The sequence below is a fragment of the Myotis davidii genome, unplaced genomic scaffold (genome assembly GCF_000327345.1).
Source record: "Myotis davidii unplaced genomic scaffold, ASM32734v1 scaffold18, whole genome shotgun sequence".
Lineage (NCBI taxonomy): Eukaryota > Metazoa > Chordata > Mammalia > Chiroptera > Vespertilionidae > Myotis > Myotis davidii.
The window spans coordinates 1380613-1390745 of record NW_006292696.1 but is presented as its reverse complement, the minus strand read 5'-3'; the positions used below and the strand labels follow the sequence as shown (position 1 = coordinate 1390745).

Below are 10133 nucleotides of genomic sequence, written 5' to 3'. Positions count from 1 at the left end.
ATTTCAAACCGGCTGGATCCGGCCCGCGGGCCTTAGTTTGCCCACGGCTGCCCTAGAGGTTCCATCCAGCTCTGCCCTTGGCCCCTGAGAGCCCCTGGCAGGCACAGAGAGGGATAAGCAGACTGGTGGGTGGATGGAAGGCCTGATGGACAGACAGTCTTCCCTGTAGTCCAGGGAGCAGGGGTGACTTCACGAGCAACCCACCAGCACAGTCACAGAGGCCTCCATGCTCAGGAGGGTCCTGCACTTGAAATCCTTCATCCTTTCTTAACGAGGGGCCCTGCATTTTTGTTTTGCTCTTGGCCCCCACAGATTACATAGCTGGCCCTGCCAGGGAGTTCAGGCTGGGTCTGAGGTGGCTTCATCCCTATACTTGGTCTCACTGCCTCCTGTTCCCATTCTATCCATGCCCTCTCACAAAATGCCAACCTGTGCCTGCCTCTCTCCTAGTGGAGCCCCCTCACCCCCACATAGTGCTTGGAGTTGCACCATTATGGCTGCCCAGCCAGCAGCTAGCCCCCACCTTCACTATCAATGTCCTGAAAACTGGTTTCCTTGTACATTCAGGCAAAGCTCAAATCTGGCTTGGCAACCCAAATCTTTCCCAAAGTGACCTCTGTCCTCTTCCCTGCCTGTCACCTACCTCTTCACGGAGAAGCCCCAGTTTCTAGCCTAACAGATACCTTTCTGCCATTTCTCCCAGATGCCTTGAGATCGCCCACTTCCCTCACCCCTGTGGAATGCCCTTCCCTGGCATCATCCCCCAAGGACCTAAGCCTAAAGCCACCCCCTTCTCCATTGCAGTCATTGTAATCATGCTAGTTACCATCTACCGAGCACCCGTTACGTGTCAGGAGCATTTCATCACCGTCTTTAGCTCTCACAGCAACGGAAAGGGGATCTCTTCTGCCATTTTCTGGAAAGTTGGAACTCAGGGAAGTTAAAGTCGGAGGTCACACAGTTGTGAGGCAGCAGGACTGGCACTTGGTCCTGGGTTAAGTGGCTTCAAGCTGGAGCTGCTGCCCTGACCGGGCTGGGGTCCCATGCACTTCAGTGTCCTGGGTGGCATCAGGCACAGCATGCTGGCATCAGGGTTCCATTTGTCTGTTCTGCCCCCTCACCAGCCTGTCCCATCACCTCCCTGGAGGAGGAAGGTCACCTTCGCCTGCCCACCCCAGGTCCCCAGCCTGGTGAGTTCTGACTGATCAGGGCAGCTGCGGCCCCAGGCATGAGAACCAGAAGAGCTGACCCTGCCTAGCCATTTGACCTTTCATGCTGTGTAAGCATCGATTGAGCACCTACTGTAACCCTAATCCCTTCTTAGGAACTTGGAGACATCCCAACAAATTGTAAGGTAGGTTTCCTCATTTGTGAGAAATCAAATGAAGGGACTAAGACAAAGGTGCAGGAAAGAGCTTGCTGACAGACAGCGGGTTGGAAGGTTGTTCGACGTGGGTTCTGGTCCTGGCCGGGCCTCTAAGCCCCTGAATACCTAGGAGGACCACCCTGCCCCCAACCGGCCGCGCCTGCTGACAACACCAATAACAACAGCAGCGCCCCTTCCTGAGGAGCCCTTCTGGGAGGGGTTTCCTGCGTCTCATTTATCACATGTATCCCTTTGCTGACAAGCCTAACCAGCAGGGTCTGGCCCTGCACTCAGTGCCAAGTGAGTGAGTGAGTGAGTGAGTGCCTCTCCCCTGAGTGAATAAAGAATAATAATATCGTGACCACTGACTGCAGAGGGCTGTATGCCAGGCCCTGCTCTAAGCATTTTTCTTGCATTAACTCATTCGAGGCCTCCACAAGCTCCCACTTTCAGATCAGAAAACCGAGGCACAAAGAGGCTGCGGACGAGTGAATGAGAGAACTGGGGTGAATGACTGAAGAGCCGGGGGCAGGAACAGATGCCGCCGAGACTACGAGAAGGAAGTGAAACATGGGAGCTTTCTCCCCTCCGGCTCTGCTGCCCAGGAGGGCTCTGAGGGGAATCTCAATGCTCTATAATTGGCACCAATTAATAGCTAGCTACCCGGACCGTTTGCGGGCTCCGGGCTGGTGGGGGAAGGCCGCGTGCTGGTGGGTCAGTCCCAGTGGCCTGAGGCCTGCCTGCCCCTGCCCACTTGGCTCTGAGAACCCATTCTATTTGTGGCCCCCACCCCTGCCCAGGGCTGATCCGGGGCTGGCAGCAGCCCGGGGAACAGAAGGTTTGCTTGTCTGTGCCTGCTGCACCCCCACCTCCTCCCCAGCCTCAGCCTGGGACCCCTCTCAGGGGCTCCTTTGGCTGCCAGGGCCTGGCGCTCTCTGTTGCCATGGCACCACCGGAGATGAGGCTCTGGGGGTGGGGTGTGAGGCAGGGCAATCGAGGGATGGCAGAGGCCTGGAACTCTGGAGCTACAGAGAGGCCCAGGCCCCCTGTGAACAGTGGTAAGGAGTGCTGGGGCCCAGCAGGGGCAGGCCTGGACCCCAGCACAGAGAGCCTATGGCAGAGCTGGCCACACACCCTGCCCGACTACTGGGTGCTCCAGCTCAGAGGCCCTTGGAACAGGCCTCAAGGCAGGCCAGGGCCCCACCGGCACTGCCCCTGCGCCCCAGGCTGTCCTCAGGGAGGACTCCTCTCCTGCACCCGTGGGCTGACCCTCAGGCTCTGCGGTGAAGTTGCAGAGAGGTTCTGAGCTCTATCCCCAGCTTGACTTTCACATTCCCGGGTGAGCTGGAGCAGGCTCCTGGAGCAGGCCCCTGGTCGCTCTGCACTGCAGTGAGGGGAGGGACAGGGCTCCGACCTCAAGGTCCTTCCATCCCTGAGAGAACTGGTTGAGGGTGAACCCACGTGACACAGACCTGCTTCTGGGTGGGAGACAGGCAGGCTAGCATGGCAGTTAAGCATACAGGCTTGGAGTCAGACAGGCCTGAGCTTGCATCCCAGCTCCATTGCTTATTGGCTGTGTGACCTTGGGCAAGTTACCAGACCTTTCTGAGAGTCTGTTTCCTTCTCTGCGGAATGGGAACAATGATTGTACCCACCTCACAGAGTTGTTGTGAAGATAAAACAGAACCGCTGGGCCATCCCATTTAGCAGAGTGCTCCGTCCCAAATCAGTAGGGGCTTCAGTTTGTTTTCAGATTGTGGGGCATCAGGACAATGAATGAGAAGAAAGATGTCCGGGGTTGGTGGGGTGGTTGGTGGACAGAAGCAGGACCCGTGAGTAGAAGGTACAAGGAGACAAATTGCGCTCAGTGTAATGACCATTTCTGAATAGCCTCGCATCTGAGGACCCTGAGCTGGCCAAGAATGGAACGGGCCTCAGGTGAGGTGGTGAGATTCCTGTCACGGGGAGATGTGCACGGGTGAGATAGACAACCTCTTTGTTTGCAGAGAGGGTGGGGGAGATGTGAGTGGGGAGTATTTATGGCCCTCCCAGTTCTAAGGCTGTGGGGCTCTATGAAAGATGGCATGGCTGCCCCCTCCCCCCCCCCCCCCCCCCACACACACATGCCAGCGTTAGCCTCATTCAGCTGAAAGGAGAGCCTCACTCAGCTGAAAATAGGGTCAAAGGACAGGGCTGCTGACTCGTGTATTGAGCTGGGACTGTGTGCTGGTCATCTTTGCCTCCTGCCTTAGAGAGGCTGTCCCCTGGGTGTTGCACCTGTGTGCTCTGAGGTCAGTCTGCTCAGGATCGAGCACTGGCTTCATCACTGGCCAGCTCCACGACCTTGGGCAAATGATTTAACCTCTGTGTGCCTCACTTTCCTCATCTGTAAAATGGAGAGGCAACACTGACCTCATAGATTGCTCTGCGATCATTCCCATAAAGGGCCCAGCCTAGGGGTGGGTGAGATGAACTAAATCAGCGGTAGCTATTATTATTCTTGTGGTTATTGTCAAGGCTTTTAAGTCCTTATTCTTTTTTGAAGGACCTGTTGGGGGCCTAGAGGGGATCCAGAGGACTCTGACCCAGGGATCCACTGGGCCTGGGCAGAGCCAGGCCATTTGGCCTGGAGGGTGGCCGCAGGGACGAGCAGGGAGGCCAGCGAGGCGCCTGAGGAGGCAGGAAGTGCGTGCTCTGCAGCAGGTGGACAGGGGCGTGCAGCTGGCCTCTCTTCCTCACCGACCTCCTTCTCAGGCTCGTTCCCAGCCTGTGTGGGAACCCAGGCCCCCTCCTCTGGGTCACCAGTGACCGTGAGGCACACACTGAGTGCTTTCCCACGAACCGTTCCAAGTAGCGGGGGCCCGCACAGCTCCCCTACCCCCAGCACTCACACTCTAGCAGTTGAGGGGGTGTGCAGCAGGAGGAGGGGGTTCAGGCTGGGGGGATCAGTCCGTTCTTTATCAGCCTGGCTCCGATCCAGACAGATGTTTCATTTTATTCTGAACTTCCAGAAAATAGGTCATTTTTTTCCATTGTCTCCCTGGGGAGGCCTCCCGGGGAGAGGAGCACGGAGTGAGTGACGAGTGTGGGGGCCTCACATGGGCCCTGGGGAGCTGGGAGGGCAGCAACCTCCCTCCCTCAGTCATGGTGAGCTGTCTGCAGGGCCAGGGCGTGAAGGTTCTTAGAGGGTGGGCTAAGAAGCCGGCCTCTAACAGTGGTCCCCCTTACCCACGGGGGTGCATTCCAAGCCCTCAAGTGGATGCCTGAGACCCCGGATAGTCGCGAACCCTCTCTATGCTGTTTTCCCCTGTACATGTGTACCTATGAAAAGGTAATTTATCAATTAGGCACAGTGAGAGAGTAACAACAATAACTAACAGTAAAGTAGAACAACTGTAATAATACACTGTAATGCAAGCTGTGTGACTGTGCTCTCTCCCTGATAACTGATCTGAGGATAACGGAGGCAGCTCCTAAGTGACTAGTGGGCAGGGAGCACGTCCAGTGTGGATACGCTGGACAAAGCGATGATTCACGTCCTGAGTGGGATGGAGGGGGGAGGTGCAGGATTTCATCGTGTTACTCAGAACGGTGTGCAATTTAAAACTTGGGAATTGCTTATTTCTGGAATTTTTCATTGAATATTTTCAGACTGTGGGTAACAAGCCACGGAAAGCAAAACTGTGAATAAGGGGGCCAACTGCACCTGGGGGTGATGGAGTGCCAGAGGAGGGCCAGGGAAGGGCATGGTCAGAGGGTATTTCAGAAAGGCTGAGAGGTGAGAAGAGATGGGAGGGGACGAGCTGGAGGTGAGGAGAGGGGTGCAGTGGGGCAGCCAGAGGCCATCGCGCTTATGCTGCAAGGGGTAGGGGTAGGGAGTCAGAATGATGGTCCATGAAACTCGCACTGTCCTTATACCCACTTGGACTTCCAGGACAGCTAGAGTCCGTGCCAGGCTCCAACTTACCGATTTCTGCCACTTTGTTTGGGGGACCTGGCAGGTACCTGGCAACGTGAAGGGCCTCTGGCCCAGCCGCAGTGGGCAGGTCAGGCCTGGGTGGCCGAGCTGTATCACTGTGTGACTGGACCACACTGCTCTCCCTCTCTGGCCTCAGTGTGATCCTGGGGCCTGTGGGGAGATTCATGTGTAAGGGTGGAATGCTGAGCCTTCCCTACAGATAGAAGTGGGGCATAGGATTGAGGGGGGCAGGTGGGAGCCCCACAGCCTCAGCTCCTTCCCAGTTTTCTACCTCCTACCTGTCACCGACCCTGCTCTCCTGCCTGGCTCCCATGCTGCAGGCTCACACCTACATCTCAGCCCACTCCGGGTAAAGCCACATGGGCCGCACGCTGCTGTCTCTAGCCTGTGCCGCCGTCACTCTCGCATTCTCCCAACTGCTGGTGGGAGGACTCCATCTCTGGCTCCAGATGCCTCTTGCCCCCACACACTCCCAGGCCTGGAGCTGGCTGCCTTCTCAGAGCTGAGTCATGACATCCTGGATAGGGCCCCTCCCCAGCACCTCACCCCCACCCCCACCCAGCATTCCAACTCAGCACAGCTGCCTTGTAGAGCAGGGTCCTGAGAAGTGCTCCCAGGACAGCCCTGCCCATCCCATGTACAGTTGGGGAAACTGAGGTCAGAGAGGGGCAGGTCCACACTACAGGTGGGTGACAGAGCAGAGACTAGAACCCACGTCCCCTTACTCCCAGCCAGGGATCTGTCCCCTGAAGTTTGTCCCAGATGCTGTGAAGTGCCCCTGGCATGGAGGAGAGAGGACTAGCCTGCTGGTCAGGAGGCCGAGTCTATCCCGTTTCTGCCAGCATCTTCACAAGCCACTCCTCTGACACGTCCGAAATCCCCGCCTGGCTGGGATGGTGCAAGAAACGTGACTTTGATATAAATGGGGGGGGGGGGGGGGGTATCCTGTGTGGAAGGAAGGGGCAGCCGCTGTCACCTGAGCCCTGGGGCCTTGAGCCACCAGACTCACATCTGAGGCAGGGCTGGAGGCAAGGGCTACCCAGTCAGGTGAGCTTCCGCTCCCCACTGGCCACCTGAGCTCAGTCAGAACACTGGGACCTGCTGCTGTCCTGCTCTCAGGCTCAGTTTCCCCATCTGTACAATGGGGCTGAGGAAGGGGGCTGGATCGGCAGATAATCCCCAAGGGCTGTGGAGCTCTGACATTCCAAGACTAACCCCACGACCCCATGCCAGGCCTCCTCCTCCCTCTGGCATCTTATTTATTCAGAGCATCCCTGGCACCCCCTTCCTCCTCAAAGCAGGGCTCCCCCCACCCCCATCTCAAAGCTATTTCTGCCCAGCCTGTTCCCTGCTGCTGGAGTGAGTGTCCCTCTGTCCCCTCAGGTGGCCACAGCCCCTCCATAACTTTAACCAGCTCACTGGTAGCTCTTCATCCTGCTCCTCCGCTTCATTCTCATCTTAGCATTGCCCCAGCATGCACCCACCAAGCCAGAAGCAGGGGTGGGGCTCCTTTATGACACCTCTCCCTCGAGCCCCCCAACAGCAGGTCCTGCTGTTCTCAGCTAGATGAACCTCAAACCCATTTGTTTCTATCTGTCCCCCCCCACCCCCACCCCCCATGCCGGCTCAAACTAAGTCAATAGAGAAATGCTGGTAGAGCTCTCACCCTGTTCAGTCTCTGCTCTCTGTTCCTAGGCAAGTTCCGTAAGTGCTCTCTGCCTCAGTTTCCCATCTAAAACCGGAATGATCACTGTATCTAGCTCATGGAGTCGGCCGAGGAGCAAGTGAGTCAAACGCATGTTGGGTGCAGCACATTCACAACACCCTGGCTTTGTGGCCCGTCTGCACACATATGGATGTGTGTTCAGAGGAGTTTGGGGTCCCATGTGCACATGTTCTGTGTGCATGTTGTATGTGCACAGGTTGTTTGTACATATTTGATTGATGTGCCACACACGTGTGCACTGGGAGGGCACACAGGCAGTAGTCTGCTGCGTGTGCATGTGCTGGGCACAGTGGGAGCTGTATGCATGCGTGTTTTGTGTGGACGTTGCGTGCGCATGTTGAGGGTCTGCATGAGGGCGGGCACACACATGGTCCGCTGTGCACGGGTGTGTTTCTGAGGAGTGTGTGAACGAGTGCGTAGGCAGGAGTCTGTGCTGTGTGCGCACGTGCGCGCGGTGCGCAGGCCTCTGCCACCAGCAGCCGTGCAGGCCCCCCTCCCCCTCCCGCCCCCGCCCTGCCTGTGTCGTGGGAGCCTCAGGACCCCGAGGGAGGGAAGCTGCTGTCGGCGGATGTGGCCAAGATGGACTGGATTTATTTAGATTAAGGCGGTGGGAAAGGAGTGGAGACTCGTGTGTGCAGGAAGGAAAGAAGGCTAGGGCTCTGAGAAAGGCTCCCCAAGCTTGCTTGCTCCCCTGGACTTGGGGTCCTCACTTTGCTCCCACGAGGGGTCCCTCTGATTCACTGTGAGGAGCTGGGCAATTACTTACTCCATCCTTGGACCTCTGACCCCCAACCTGGCTAAAATAAAAGAAATCATGGGGGCTCCCTGGCACACGGCATTCTTCTCATGGGCAAAGGGGGCTCCCTCTCTCTGTTTCAGGGGCCTCCCTGGGTATGAGAGTTCGGCAAGTAGGGGGATGTCTGTTCCCTGTCTGGGACTCCCACCTTGTCCCAGGTATCCCTCCCCCTGAAGAAGGGAGTTATTGCAGGCAAGCCCCCCTCTCCCTCAGATCAGCTCTCTGGCTCTCTCTGGGTAGCTGGACCCATGGCAGCCTCTGGGAAGCCCGACGAGGTCCACAGGGCGTTGGGTGGACAACTGGGGGTGTCAGGGGCTCATCCAATATGGCCCGGGAGGTCATGTCCATGTGCCTCAGGCCACACTCTGGTCCATCCCACTCTTCCCCTGCCACCTCCTGGAGTTCCATGTCACCAGTTTATCTGTCTGAAAAAATTAAGCCCAGAGAGGGAAACAACTTGTCAAACCTCACACAGCAAGCTTGTGACTGAGTGGTCGGGGAAAGCAGTCCGTGAAGAGATGGTTACGAATTCTCACATGACTCCAGCCTCAGAAATGCAGCCACTCCTTCTCCTCAGCCCCCAAACCACCCAGCTGCGGGAATTACAGTGACATGAGCCTCCTCCTGGCAGCTTTAGAGCAGGATGGCTCTTGGAGATGGGCCTTTGTGAGGGCTGCTGGCTCCTTGTATGGATGGAGAAACAGAGTCGCAGAGCGAGCTAGAGACTTGCTCCGTCTCAGGGGGGTCTGAGGTCCCTGTGACCAGAGCCAAATGCCCATTTCATGAAGAGGGAAGCCAGTCCCAGATCCCCAGGAGTCCGCACTCTCTCTAAGGTGTCTACACTTTCCTGAGCTCCTCTGACCAGCCTATCTGTCCTCTCCCCAGCGTCCGATTCTTCCGCCTTTTTGCTGTGTGACCTGGCCATGATTCTGTCCATCTTTGAACCTCTGCTGCTGGTTCAAGAAGACCCCTCCCAGCTGAGAGTCTCAGAAACTCTAAGCCGCCCCCAGGCCCGGCAGGAGAGGAGCCAGGGTCAGGGGCTGCTGGCCCAGGGGGCCCAGCCCACACAGCCCAGGCTTCCAGAGCCAGGCCAGCCCCAACTGCAGTGACCTCCCATCTCCAGGCCAGCCGACCAAATTCCTCCTTTAGAATAATAAACAGTGCGGCCAGCCAAGGAGGCTGAGGGGAGGGGCAGGGAGGCTGAACTGACCCCCTCCCCCAGCCTCGGCTGCTAATGATTTTCTTTGGCTGAGATCTCTGGCAGGAAGGGGGGAGTCAGAGGGGCACCCACCGAGGGGCAGATGGGCCTCTGTGGGGGCTGCTGGCTCCACCATGGCGCTGCTCCCTCCCGTTGGAGGAGGCCTGCCATCCAGCTGGAGGGGCTGGGGCAGGAGGGATGGGGGGAGGAGGGGGTGCATCAGAAGGGCTGGGGTTTCAGCCTGGAACAATTGGGAGAGGGGAGCAATGAGGAGACCCTTAGGCAGGCTGCTCTGAAGGGATCAGGAGAAGGAGGAGATGAGTAGATTTGCTCAGAGAGTTTATCAGGGTGCTGGGCAGAGCGGAGACTGGGTGTCCACAGGCCAGGATGCTTACCTCTGCCCCACCATTGAGTAACCACAGCTTTGTAAGTGGCACACTCAGCATCATCTCATGTTGGGAGCTGGAGACGAAGGCCACAGAGATAGTGATGGTGCAGAAGGTAGCCCTGCTGGGGCTCAGACCCGGACCCCAGCCTTGGACTGGAAACTAAAGGGGTGAGGGTGGGGGTGGGGGTGCAGTGGGGATGACCTGGGTGTGGGCTGAGGGGCAGGCCAGGCTGGGCAGCCACTCAGAAAAGTCAGCAGGCCCACAGCCCCAGGAGGCTCCTTGTTGCCTCGTCACGTGGCTACTGCCCACATTTCTCGCTGTGACTCCCATCTGCTTCTGGGCTCTTTCCCGCCCATGCTGCAGGCAGACCCTTGCAAGCCTGGCTCTTGGTGGTTGTTTGGGATCCTTGGAGGCGGCGGCCACAGGAAGAGACAGAACAAAGACGCTCCCAATTCAGCCTGTCTTTCAGGGAGTGCCCCTGGTGCTGTCGCTTTTTGTCTCCATCACTGTCTCCCCTCTCTCCGCCTCTCTGCGTCTTCGTCTCTCTCCACCTCTATCAGTCCAGGTCTCCCTGTCTCTCTCTCAGACAAGCTCTGCTGTGTGACCTCGGGCAAACTTCTTTTTTTGTCTCAGAGCCTCAGTTTCCCCATCTGGACACTAGGGGTGGGGTGGGTTCAGC

At 57.6% G+C, this 10133-nt stretch overlaps 1 protein-coding gene across 1 annotated transcript in view; it reads left to right on the top strand.

Moving 5' to 3' along the window:
• The window catches only part of PDGFRB (platelet derived growth factor receptor beta), a 37380-nt gene that overhangs the window by 5659 nt on the left and 21588 nt on the right, over positions 1-10133 (top strand). The gene's annotated exons all lie outside the window — the stretch shown is intronic.